Below are 14,125 nucleotides of genomic sequence, written 5' to 3'. Positions count from 1 at the left end.
GGCACAGAAGGCCAAGATGTTGAAGATTTGAACTGTACCCTCATGCTAGAGAAGCCAGAGACTGGGCTAAGCTTGAGTGTGCCGGCTTGTCCCGTGCCGAAAATGTGGGGAAGGGAAGCCAACGGCTTGAATATCCTGACATATCATTTCTTGAACACTTTTCTTTTGTATAACATTGTTTCCCACACTATTTGTATTTAGAAGTAAGGATTGGCAAATGTTTATTAGTATAGGCCCTTTTATTTTGACAGACACAACTAGGACAGCGTTATTATTATTTGATGGTCGTAGCTCGCTCACATCTTTAGATTTAGGTTTAAGTTAGGCGTTTTTCAAACCTAATTGGTGTTCAATAAACACCCTTGAACTGTGATCACTTGTGTCTGCCTTACTGTTTGATATCATGCCTTCCTTACATTACCCATATGGGATGAAGTGGTGGTGACACTAGCCTTGGACAGGGTTACAGTCATCATGGCAGCAGCTGTCAGTACATGGGCAGAGCCGCATCATAAGAGCATTTGACAAGAACAGAAAAGAATGAGGAAAAAAGACAAAAATAGGAAACAAGATCTTCACAGCAAGGCTCAACGAAGAAGGTACCCAAGAGAACAAGGAGTCGATCTATGAATCGTTGGTGATCCAAGCCTCAGTTTTCATGATCGCTTTCAGTTTAGGCAAGGCAGCAATAGTTCACATGAGGGTACCATTTTCTGTGTCATTGGAAGGCACAAATGTGCAGCAGGTACTCCCAATCTTCCGGCATACTCCGCCCATCCATTGCTGTCTGGAGGTTGAGTATATACAGGTTTTGCAGAGTCATAAGCCTGAGTGTCCTCAATTCTTCCCTAATGGCGCTAAACGCGGCCTCAGAAGTGTTCACGAAAAGCAAGAGTTAATATCTGGTCACTTGGAGCCATTTGGCATTGGCTGCTGCTTGAGCGCTAAATGCCAGAAGGGAGGCAAAAAACGTCTCACTGTCAAACATAGTCATTTATTTGTCCATATAAGGTGATGAAAATGAAGCAAGGGGCACAGGGGACAAAGGGTGCATAGATGTCACTTCAGGCTTTAAACAAGTCAAAATTAGGTGTTCTTCAGGGATTATAAGGATGGGCACATGAAGAGTAGAGAAGCTGCACACACCTCGGCAGGCTGGAGGCAACTGCCTAAACACATTCTTTCCACAGGTCCAAAAATTATCTAAAAGAGCAGCCATACCTCCAGCCAGGCCTGCAATGTGATGGATATACTAGAGATACAAGGGGGTCGTACTGTCACCAGAAGTGGGACTTTTACTTAATAGTTTCAGTTAACCAGATGCTATGTTGTCATGTTTTACACAATCAAGCTAGTACTGTGTACCGTAGTGCTTTGGTAGTTAATACTCAGACACTAATATTGAGCATTTCCAGCATTTTATTATGCACTAGCACCCCACTACCTTAGGTATTCTAATTTACGCAATACACTAACCTTGTCCTCCAATACAGAGGGAACACATTAGCTATACAAGCTCTCAGCCAAATTAACACTTTTCCCATACCATCCGAAGGAGTTGCCTTACTTGTTTTACGTAACATTTCGCTATGTTACAATAGAACACACAAATAGGTTTTTTCTACAAACAGCCACATACAATACAATTCCTTCGAAAACCCTCCATTGCTACCTAGGCAACGGGACGCTCTAGATAGCGCATGCGCATAGTTGCAATACTATGCCTGTGTGCGCATGCTCGGTGAAACGGCCTTACACAGCTCGGTTTCTTCACGCCAAGAGACTCTCATTTTCTGATGCAGAGCACGGTTCCCGGAAGTACTCTTCAATGCATCGAAATCAGCTTCCTAGAGGTAAGCTTCATACAAGCGCAGTCTCACGTATTGTAGCCTTCTTTCTACTTCACACAATATATTGACTGACAATGTTCCTGCACACCAGGAAACTTTCCACGAGATTAACACGCTGCATTTTCCAGTTACCATGATCCAGCTCAGATCACAATACAAGTGAACCTAATACGCCCGCCCAGCGATGTATGCTCTTTCATGCTATTAACAATTGCAGATATGTATTTCTTTAGAGAAACGTGTACTGTCTAGCAGGTGAATCTAGGTACCAGGGTCTTACAGCAGTGCATACATTTCTCTGCCCTACAGCATCTTTGCTCCAGTACACTAGTGGACTCATCCTTAACCATGCCCTGAGTCTAATGCGTTGGGACCAACCATTAAGGATTCATTAGGAAACATCAGAAGGAACACTCTGAAGGTCAGTACTAGCCTGACCTGTGCATAATTTTATGGTGTACCTAAATCTAGGTTTGTATGTGCCTATACACACTATAACACTTGACACTAATAGAGCCCTTCACATGTTTTTATGTCCCACTTATAGGGAGACCTACTCCAGGCCCAAGAAGAAGGCATTTAGCCGAAACATCTCAGGATATCACACCGTTGGTGCCCTCATTGTCCTCAATACTATAATATATACCATCACAAGTCACTAAAGGTGGATGTTTTCAAATCTTTTCACTGCACTACTTTGTTTATGAATGTTACATATCTTTATATGATTGTTCTCGAAAAAATGTATTAAGAAATTCCAGGAAAAAGAAAAAAGAATGGAATACGAATGAAAGATGCTTAAAGAAGCTAACAGAAAAATAATAAAATGCTGGAAATGCTCAATATTAGTGTCTGAGTATTAACCTCCAAAGCACTACAGTACACAGTACTAGCTTGATTGTGTAAAACATGACAAAATAGCATCTTGTTTACTGAAACTATTAAGTAAACATTGCCCTTCTGGTGACGGCACGACCCCATTGTATCTCTAGTATATCCAGCCCATAGTCCTGCCGCCCCAAGGGCTGTCCCTTTTGTTTCAAAGGTCTGCAATGTGAAGCATGCAGCTGCAGTTCCATTTGAGGCATTGTCTGCCGTGCCATTGCCCTTAAAACACAGTGAAAAATTGGTGAGTGTCTGTATCTTAACAGGTATTTCTGGCTCCTTGAGCCACGTCGGATATGTCGGATATGATTTCTCCATACTGTCACACTGTTGGGATAAACTCCCAGGTATGCCAGACGGCCGCTAGGAGTTCGCTGACTCTCGGAAGGCCCAACACCTTCCACAGGACAAACGAAGGACTCAGTCAACGGCAAGTTCAAACTGCGGTTTATTAAAGAAAAACCAACAGGCATTAGCACAGGGACAGAAGAAATCCGTGGGACGTCTCAACTTCTCCTGGCTCGCAGGCCAGTTTTGATACAAAAGTATGTCACTGCTCCGTCACTACTTAGGCCTCTCTCCAAAAACCTATCGACGTGTGGGATTGGCCATCAGTAGCCTAATGACCTATATGGTCACCTATATGTGCTATTCTACTGGCTCTCCCATGTCAGGTGGCTGGCCTGGTCCATCCCCAAGTCACTATCTATAACAATGTTGCAGTGTGAGTGTCTTGCCATTGGTACCTGCCCGTTGCTACCCACCCCTAGGATACTGAACTGTGGTTGGCTCGAGCTGACATCCCCAGGCCCAGCATCTGCAAAGGTTCTCAGCACTTGGTGTACCTTTTCAAGGTAATAAGAAGGACTATGTGTCTGCATTGAAACTTGTGTATACCACCTTTGTCTATGAGAGTGCTCTTTTTTGCTCGGTGCAACACTTGTCTAACATTGTAGCATCTTTGTTGCAGTTTTCTGTCTGGTAACCTGATATCGGCTCCCTTTCATAGCACTGTCCATTGTCTGCGTTGGCCGGGTCACATGTTCAGCGACCATGATTTTGAGCTGTGCAGCTCTGAATTATGAGCAATTATTCATATTTACTGCAGTTGGTGCTTTTGTCATTCAGGGAATGGAATGTCATCCGTATCTTGTGGCCTTGGCAGCGGTTCCGGTCTCACACCTTTTGCTCTTTGTCCAGCCTGAATTCAGCTCAGCTCGGCTCTTGCTGGGAGGCCTGTGGCCTGCTGCCATTTTCCTAAACCATTATAATGCGGTTTCTACAGTGTTCGTGCTATACTACATTCTCATAGGTCAGTCACACTTGGTTCTGTCAGGTCCCACAGGTACTCCTGCAGTTCCATAAGGTTATTCGCATGTAAGCATCTACAAGCTTTGCTCAGGATCTCTTGCTTCTTGCAATTTCTGCATTGCTGCATTTGTCTAATGATAAAAATAATAAAAGCAATGACAGAATGTATATTTGTCTGTCCTCTAACTATTGAACTGTACGCCTGTTTTCTTCATGAATTCAAGTGTGTGTTTATGTCCCGGAGTGCGGATGGCACGTGTGATTTATGTCTAATGATGCTAAGTCGTCGAGTCTCTAACAACGTCAGCAACATGGCTTCTTGGTGCTTTAATTGAGACTGTCAATTGAGGTGTCTTTAATTGTAGCCTGGGGCCCCTCGTCCACTCTGGGGTAAATTTGTGCCACACCTGGTCTGTAGGGCTGGCTGAGGGGGTACCTCTCAATATACTTGTCAACCATCGGTCTGTTGGGGATTAGTCCGAAATAGAATGGATGATTGCAATGTTTCCTGGCCTTCTTAAGTGTCATGAATTTTGTAGGAGGCTAAGTGGGCGGTAGCATTCCCCATCCCTCTTCAGTCCCCCATCTGGTCGACCTGTTGACCACATCTTTACATAACAGTCCTGTTGCTCTGGGCTGCCATATCTTCGTTATTCTTCGAAGGTGTCCATAGTAGTTTGTGTGGTTGTGGAACGACTAGTGCATGTAACCGCACACTTCTTCAGTGTTACAAAAGACCCACCTTCCTTCACAGTACTTTGGATCATGTGGGTTGTCCAGCTTCATGGATTCAGTTAGGAATAGTTGACACTGTGCAGTTTTTGATCTGAGCTTATCTCGTTCTGCAACAATCTTGTCTTTTGTTCCCCCTATGTTTACATCCATCAGTATCTGCATTCCGATAGCCTCTTCTGCTGTTTTCTTGCACCTTTCCATACAGATCTTGATCCCGCACATGGATGCTGCTCCCAACACGAGAGCTCTTGCTATCACCTTCAGTCCATCTGACAGCCATGATGGCATCTATGACCATATGTACGCCAACCAGCTCTTGTCCTTCCCCGTTCCTCGTGCTTCAACTTCCATTTTGGCATGCATCTGTGCCAGTTGTACCACTGCATCTGATAGAGTTCTGTTGTCTTCGTCATTGGCAGGTGTGAATGTGAAGCAGGAACTCCCGATCTTTACGCAAACTCCTCCTTCCATAGCTGTGAGGATATCCAGAACATATTTATTCTGGAGCGCCACCAACCTTAATGCTCTCAGCATTGACCCCATTCACCGTAGAGTTAATCGTTACCATCAGCTCCCAGCGAGTGATCTGTAACCACTTGGCATTCGTGTATGTCTGCACCGATGGTATTATTGATGCGAAGAACATTGGTGTCCTGCCGAACAGCCTGTGCTCTGCTGGGATCACATCTAATGCCGTTTTTGATGCTTCAGAGAAGTAATTCCCCCCTCTCTTCACTCTGCTCAATCCTTCTTGTTTCTCTGTCTTTTCTGCCTTGGCCGTTGGTGCTATGTCAACCAATCTCTGTAACGCTCACCTGATTCCCGCAGAGGCGCCGGTCTTGACTGGGTGAATGCCGTATCTTCAAAGGTGATGTGTAACACACGGTTGGCTCTTTGGGCTGGACCTCTGTGCACTGTATGTCTGACTCGAAGAGTAAGATGTCTTAGGTAAGTGAACGCCGAGCTCTCCATCTGCCTCGGGGCAGGGTGCCGTAACCAGTTTCTTCACTGGATAAGGGTGCAGGCCTCTTGACCTCAGAGGACTGCTGTCCGTCGTTAACTGCACGAACGGTAAGTTCTGGGCACTTCAAATGTCTTAAAAGTCTTTTTTAATGATATCTCTTGTTTTGCAGGGTTCCGGCGATGGCGGATGGCGGGCTGATGAGAGTTGAGGATCGAACCCGCGTGAGGAATAGAAGCGCCTGGAAGCACGTAAGTAAGCGCTTGTAGCCTGCTTCACGATGCACACTAACTGTCCCTTTTATCTTGCAGGTACAAGTTCGGAGTTTTAGAGAAGATGAAGGGTGCTGGAATACCCACTGGATTCGGCGTGGGAAGGAGTAATGGCACGTGAGTAATAAAGTTGCCCAATGTCTTTAAACGCACCTTCTTTTGTCTTTCAGATGCGGGATGCAGCGCCGAAGGCCTCCGGAGCGTGCGAAGAGCTGGTAAGCTTTTGTCTTTCAGATGCCGGAATGCAGCGCGAGGCGTTGGTGACAGCCGATGGACCAGGTAAGAGATGCGCTGCCACTGAAGACCGTAGTGCTAACCTGTTCTTTCTTTGTCTTTACAGGTGCTGCTGAAGACTGGATTCCAGGATGGTAAGCCTTTGTTCCCTTAGGCCCAGGATCAGAAGCAGAAGACACGATGAGCGTTCTGCTGCAGAGAATGCAGAATAACACAAAGCAAGATTCATCCATCGGGTGTGGTTTAAATAGCCTCCTGTAGTGCTTAGGTGTCTCCTTCCACAGCCTCGCCTAAGAAAAGAGTTCCTGCTTACCAGAAGAGTTCCAGTGTTCTGAACCTAGGGCGTGGCTCCTGCCCCACTCAACAGGAAAAGTAGTCCCAAACAGAAGAGGATCAGGGGCTCAACTGGCAGGTAAGTAAGCAGCATGGTCTGCTGCAGGTAAGTCCACCCAAGCATTATGAGCCCGGCGCTTCCAGCGCTGGGACTGGGCATCTTTATGAGCCTGGTGCCACTGGCGCCAGGACAGGGTCCAAAAGGTCCCAATTGGGACTGGCTGGCACTCGGAACCGGGGTTATGGGTATGCTTCCAAGGGAGTTGGGCAAGTCCTGATCTTTTGGAAGCAGAGATCATGACAGCACCCCCCCTCAAGGCCCCTCCCAAACCGGACGTCTCCGGGGGTTTTGGCTTGTTAGGAAATGTTCGATGAAATCTTTTGATTAGACGAGGCGCGTGGACATATTCTGCAGGTTCCCAGGATCTTTCTTGGGGACCGTAGCCTTTCCAGTCAATCAGGTAAAATAGTTTAGATTTGGAGATCTTGGAATCCAGGATGCTTTTGACTTCAAACTCGAGTTCTCCATCAACTAGAATAGGTTTTGGAGATTTAGTTAGTCGGGTTTGAGGTTGCACGGGTTTTAATAGAGAGACGTGGAAGACCGGATATATCTTCATGTGAGGGGGCAAGTCCAACTTGACCGCTACTGGATTTACTATGGTAGTGATGGAATAGGGACCAAGGTATCTTGGGTTGAATGTGCGTGGTCCTTTTAGAGGTAGATATTTGGTGGATAACCAGACTTGATCTCCTACTTGATATTGGGGGGCTTCCTTCCGATGTTGGTCTGCTCCTTTCTTGTATTGTTCTTTAGCCCTTTGAAGGTGAGAAACGGCTTCCTTAAAGGCTTGGGTGATTGTAGAATGCAGGTGGTCTACTGCTGGTGTTCCAAAATCTTGGAGTGGATCCAACTCCGAGGTTCGAGGGTGACTACCGTATAAAAGAAAAAACGGGGTCTTCCCAGTTCCCGAGTGGACAGAGTTATTGGAGGCATATTCGGCTATCCAAAGGATATCTTTCCAAGTTTTTTCAGTTTGTTGTAGCATGCAGCGCAAATACTGTTCCAGAGTTTGATTGGTCCTCTCGGTTTGTCCGTCGGTTTGAGGGTGGTGGCTGGTCGAAAGTCTCACATCAATTTGAGCCGACCGACAGCAACTTCGCCAAAAATGAGAAATAAATTGACTACCTCGATCCAAAATTAGAACTGAAGGAAAACCGTGCAGTCGGACGATGTTTTCAAGAAATTCTCGGGCCAGAGTTGCTGCTGTTGGTAAGCCTTTGAGTGGAATGAAACGCGCCATCTTGGAGAATAGGTCCACGATTACTAGGATCGTATTGTATCCGGAGCATGGAGGTAGATCGGTGATGAAGTCCATAGAAAGCGTATGCCAAGGGTGAGGTGGGATGTCAATAGGGCGTAAGAGGCCGGCTGGTTTTTCCTTTTGACTCTTGTTTTGGGCGCATACTCCACAGGACATTATAAAGTCTCTGATATCTTTTTTCCAAGACGGCCACCAGAAGTAGCGCTTGATCTTTTCCGAGGTTTTGGCCATACCGGGATGTCCTTCCATTAAAGAATCGTGATAACAAGAGATTTCCTTCTTCTGTAAATCTGTGCTGGGCAGGTATAACCGTTCTTGGAAATATAATAGGTTGTCCTTCACCGTAAAGTCCTTTCCCTGCAGATGCCAATTCTGTATGTCTGCTGGAGTTACCAGTAGCCTGGCTTTATCCTTAACTTCCTCTATGGATTGTGTGGCGATTACACCCAGAATTCTTTGTTCGGGAATGATAGGTACAGGTTTAGGATTGATCAAATGTTCTTCCACTCCCATCCGAGAAAGGGCATCAGCTTTACCGTTTTTTGTACCAGGTCGATAGGTAATTATGAAGTCAAACTCGGCAAAGAATAGTGCCCAACGGAGTTGCCTAGAGGATTGAGCTTTTGCGGTTTTCAAATATTGTAGGTTTCGGTGATCTGTAATCACAGTAACGGTGTGTCGGGCCCCCAGAAGATAATGCCGCCAAGCCTTAAAGGCGGACTTGATAGCTAGAAGTTCCTTATCAGTAATAGTGTAATTGATTTCAGGAGGCGAGAATTTGCGGGACCAAAATGCCACGGGATGCAACTGATTGGTTACTGGGTCCTTTTGTGATAGAACTGCCCCCATGGCAAGGCTCGAAGCATCAGTTTCAACGATGTAGGGGAGTTCTGGGCGAGGATGTTTTAAGATCGGTGCAGAGATAAATCTAGTCTTCAAATTCTGGAAAGCTTGTTCCGCCTTGGTAGACCATTCAAAACGTTTGTTTTTCTTTAACAAGGCGGTGATGGGCTGGACTATTCGAGAGAATTCGGGGATAAACCTGCGGTAAAAGTTAGCGAAGCCTAACATGCTTTGAACACCTTTTACGGAGGATGGCGATGGCCATTTGAGAATTGCATTGACCTTCTTTGAATCCATACGCACTCCGCTAGGTGATAATATGAATCCCAAGAATTCAACTTCAGTCACGTTGAAAACACATTTTTCCAACTTAGCGAAAAGTTTGTGTTGACGCAATCTCTCGAGGACCATTTTCACGTGTTTCCGATGTTCAGTTTCCGATGAAGAATAAACGAGGATGTCGTCAATGTAAACAACAACACACACATCTATGAGCTCTCTGAGGACATCGTTCATAAAATATTGAAAGGCGGCCGGGGCATTGCAAAGTCCGAAGGGCATGACCTGATATTCAAATAGCCCATACTTGGTGCGGAAGGCCGTCTTCCATTCATCGCTCTCTTTTACTCGTACCAAGTGGTAGGCTCCTCTAAGATCCAGCTTTGTATATATGCATGCTTTTCTAACTTGGTCCAGGAGTTCAGGGATCAAAGATAACGGATATCTATTCTTAACGGTGATCTGGTTCAGGGCGCGGTAATCTATACAAGTTCTAAGGTCCCCTTCTTTTTTTGGAACGAAGAACAAAGCTGAGGAAGCAGGGGACTTGGAAGGACGAATAAACCCATTCGCTAGGTATTGATCCAGGTATTGTCGGAGGTGAAGATTCTCAGGCTCGGTGAGGGCATAAATTCTACTACAAGGAGGAGTAGATCCAGGTATCAGGTCTATCTGGCAGTCATAAGACCTATGAGGAGGTAGAGAGTTAGCCTGATCCTTCTGGAAAACATCTTGGAATTCTAGGTATTCGGGAGTTAACTGGGGAGCCTCCGAAGAAATTGCTGCCAGTGCAACACCAGGTCGAGGATGACAAGTAGGGACACATTCTGGAAACTGAACCGTTCTTGCTCGCCAATCGATCTGAGGATTGTGCTTCTCTAACCAAGGAATTCCTAGAATAATCTGGAACTGAGGAGCCTTGATCACATCGAACACGATCTTCTCATGGTGTCCATCTTGACTTACTAGCGTCACTTCTTGGGTGGTATGCGTTACTGGTCCGGAGGCTATCTCCGTACCATCCACCGTAGTAATGACGTCCTTTACAGCCTTTGGACAAAGAGTCAGATTCATCCTCAAAACCATTTCATGATCCACATAATTGCCGATGGCACCGCTGTCGACGTAAGCTTCAATCGCATGTAATCGATCCGGATGTTCAGGGCTAATGAGGACCATAGGTATCACGAAATGTGGGTCACAGAACTGGTTTTAACGCTCGGCAAGAGGACCTCTATTCTTGTCGGGCGAGGTTGTTTCCCTGCTCAGAGTTTGTGACCCTGGTAACTGCAGCTCCTACTGCCTTCTTGGCTGGTTTCACCGGACAGTCTCGAAGAAAGTGCCCCGAGTTTCCGCAATAGAGACATAATTGCAGCTGTTTTCTCCTTTCCCGCTCCCTTTGTGTTAGTGGTCCTTTCAGGCCCCCTATTTGCATGGGTTCCCCGGAGACTACTCCTTTGGTAGTTGTTGGTGGTTTGGAAAATACTCGAGCATCAAACTTGGAACGATCGGCCTTCCTGTTCTGCAGTCTGTGGTCTATTTGAACGACTAAGTCAATATAGTCCGAACAGTCTTGTGGGGGATTCACTACTTGGGCTAACACATCTTTGAGCTCTCCACGTAGACCTCTATAAAACAGCGTAATCCTTTTGTCCTCAGGCCATCGAGTTTCCACTATCAGTCTGTTGAAAGACGCAATATAAGCCAAAAGGTCTTGATTACCCTGTTGCAATGAAAGGAGCTCATTGTCCAAGGCCTGCCCCAGTGAATGTCTTGCAAACAGTTTTTCCATACTGAACTGAAAAGCTTGAAAATCATGGAGAACCGGATCATCTTGATTAACTAGAGGGATCGACCAGTCTGCCGCATTGCCACTAAGGTACGAAAGCACAAAAGCTACCTTAGCTTGATCAGTTGGAAAGGCTGCTGGCCGGCATAAGAAGTGCAACCGGCACTGATTAATAAATACCGCAAACCTCTTTGGGTCACCAGAAAATCGTTCGGGCGGAGCCAGAGGTACATTCCCAGGTAGGTTGATCTGTACTGGGTTCGTAGAGGATGTTGAAGGAAGATTTGCCCCTGATGCAGGTAACGGAGTTTGTCCGGCTTGTGACTGTAGCAATTGTCTAGCGAGATTGTCTGTTCGCTCCTTGGAAATAATCAGTTCCCTTCTTACAGCATTCGTTTCCTGACGGGCTGCATGCACTTCTGCTCTTAGTTCCCCAAGTAACTGGGCTAGCTGGTCGGTATCCGAGGTTTCCATAGCGCCTGGGTGGGAGTTTTGCGGTAGGCTTTGTGTTCTGTAACGCTCACCTGATTCCCGCAGAGGCGCCGGTCTTGACTGGGTGAATGCCGTATCTTCAAAGGTGATGTGTAACACACGGTTGGCTCTTTGGGCTGGACCTCTGTGCACTGTATGTCTGACTCGAAGAGTAAGATGTCTTAGGTAAGTGAACGCCGAGCTCTCCATCTGCCTCGGGGCAGGGTGCCGTAACCAGTTTCTTCACTGGATAAGGGTGCAGGCCTCTTGACCTCAGAGGACTGCTGTCCGTCGTTAACTGCACGAACGATAAGTTCTGGGCACTTCAAATGTCTTAAAAGTCTTTTGTAATGATATCTCTTGTTTTGCAGGGTTCCGGCGATGGCGGATGGCGGGCTGATGAGAGTTGAGGATCGAACCCGCGTGAGGAATAGAAGCGCCTGGAAGCACGTAAGTAAGCGCTTGTAGCCTGCTTCACGATGCACACTAACTGTCCCTTTTATCTTGCAGGTACAAGTTCGGAGCTTTAGAGAAGCTGAAGGGTGCTGGAATACCCACTGGATTCGGCGTGGGAAGGAGTAATGGCACGTGAGTAATAAAGTTGCCCAATGTCTTTAAACGCACCTTCTTTTGTCTTTCAGATGCGGGATGCAGCGCCGAAGGCCTCCGGAGCGTGCGAAGAGCTGGTAAGCTTTTGTCTTTCAGATGCCGGAATGCAGTGCGAAGACCTCCGGAGCATGCGAAGAGTAGGTAAGCCTTTGTCTTTCAGATGCAGGAATGCAGCGCGAGGCGTTGGTGACAGCCGATGGACCAGGTAAGAGATGCGCTGCCACTGAAGACCGTAGTGCTAACCTGTACTTTCTTTGTCTTTACAGGTGCTGCTGAAGACTGGATTCTAGGATGGTAAGCCTTTGTTCCCTTAGGCCCAGGATCAGAAGCAGAAGACACGATGAGTGTTCTGCTGCAGAGAATGCAGAATAACACAAAGCAAGATTCATCTATCGGGTGTGGTTTAAATAGCCTCCTGCAGTGCTTAGGTGTCTCCTTCCACAGCCTCGCCTAAGAAAAGAGTTCCTGCTTTCCAGAAGAGTTCCAGTGTTCTGAACCTAGGGCGTGGCTCCTGCCCCACCCAACAGGAAAAGTAGTCCCAAACAGAAGAGGATCAGGGGCTCAACTGGCAGGTAAGTAAGCAGCATGGTCTGCTGCAGGTAAGTCCACCCAAGCATTATGAGCCCGGCCCTTCCAGCGCTGGGACTGGGCATCTTTATGAGCCTGGTGCCACTGGCGCCAGGACAGGGTCCAAAAGGTCCCAATTGGGACTGGCTGGCACTCGGAACCGGGGTTATGGGTCTGCTTCCAAGGGAGTTGGGCAAGTCCTGATCTTTTGGAAGCAGAGATCATGACAATCTCTTCCTTCTCTTATTGTTGTTAATTTTCAGGAATTCATAGAGCTTTACATCCTTCTTTGGTACAACCAAAGAGGGCATGTTGATGTGTACCAGCAAGCAAACTCCTCCCCATTCATGTGGCAGATTCTCATATGCTTTAGATCCACGAGCCCAGTAGTGATCCATCGGTACTGCTGCTCCCACCCTCATGGCTGCAAATTGTTCAATTGTCTTGCACCCAACGTTCTCACCAACTTCAACCTCGCCATTATTCTGATAACACCGGGCTAGTGTCTTCAGAGGGATTATCGGCATCGGTCCAGCTTCATTTTCTACCCATGTCAGTAATTTTGGGCTCACGTCCCATTCCTTCAGGCACTTGTTGTTTTCCTCCTGCTCCTTGTTCACTGACAACTGGGCTAGTGTCAGTACTTTGCTTCCCAGTACTCCCTCCTGCCATCCCTCATTTGAGTACACTTGTCCGTAAACTAGTACCTGTGGCCTTTCCCAGCAGCCGGCTCTCCACCTATCTCCTTCACTCTTGTCCAGGGACATGGCAGTTCCTTCAAATTGATAGTCTTCGTTTATCCCTGCTCAGGTCCATCAGTTATGCACTGTATTGTTTCTTCTAGCTGGCAATAATTGTTCATTTTGTCTAATGTCTTTATGTAATTATCTTGGTATGGGAATGTTCCTTTGGACATCCATCTAAATGTTGCTGACTTCCCTTACACCATCGCGAGATGCATCAGGCATTGTGGTCTTGCTGCTGGTATTTAAGTTGCTATGAATGTTCTAGAGGCACTCATGGTGTAGGGGATTAAAGAGCAGGCATAACAGCTCTCCCCGGTGGTTTCCTTACCTACTTTTGTCATGTTTTTGTACCACATGTTGTTAGATACTCGAGCAGTGTCGGTGAGATACATGTCTACTCCCTTCATGTCTATGTCAACACTGCGCTTACCTCTCCTTACCCTATCAGCAGTGTTCTCTTGTCCACCTGACATGGTCGTTCCACCTGATTGGGTCAGGGGAATGTTAGTACAGGGTACATCAGTAGCAGTAACAACAACATATAATTGCCAAAATATGAACCCCATCAATCCACTGGGAATTAATAGACACGACATAACAATAATGTTCTTTATAGTTCCCTTCATTTCCACTTACGCTGCTTGATCCTTGCAGCCTGGTGATACAGCTGTCCACCAGAAATGCACAAAGAAGGGCATTATTCTGTATTAGTATTGTAAGTGTCCCTAAGCCCAGCGGACCAAATAATCACTTATTGCAAAGGCAAATACCTCCTCCCAGACTTTTCTTACTGATGGGTCTCTTGATAAGGTCAGCAGTGGGGGCTTACTGTGCTCAAGTTGTGGGTATGTTTGGCCCACGTACTGTACAAAGACAAAATAATATACTTCAGGGGATCGTGCTCTGAATCCATTG

The sequence above is a fragment of the Ambystoma mexicanum genome, chromosome 10 (assembly GCF_040938575.1).
Source record: "Ambystoma mexicanum isolate Mex_15411 chromosome 10, UKY_AmexF1_1, whole genome shotgun sequence".
Taxonomy (NCBI): domain Eukaryota; kingdom Metazoa; phylum Chordata; class Amphibia; order Caudata; family Ambystomatidae; genus Ambystoma; species Ambystoma mexicanum.
The sequence above is the reverse complement of the archived record's forward strand: the minus strand, read 5'-3'. Positions refer to the sequence as shown.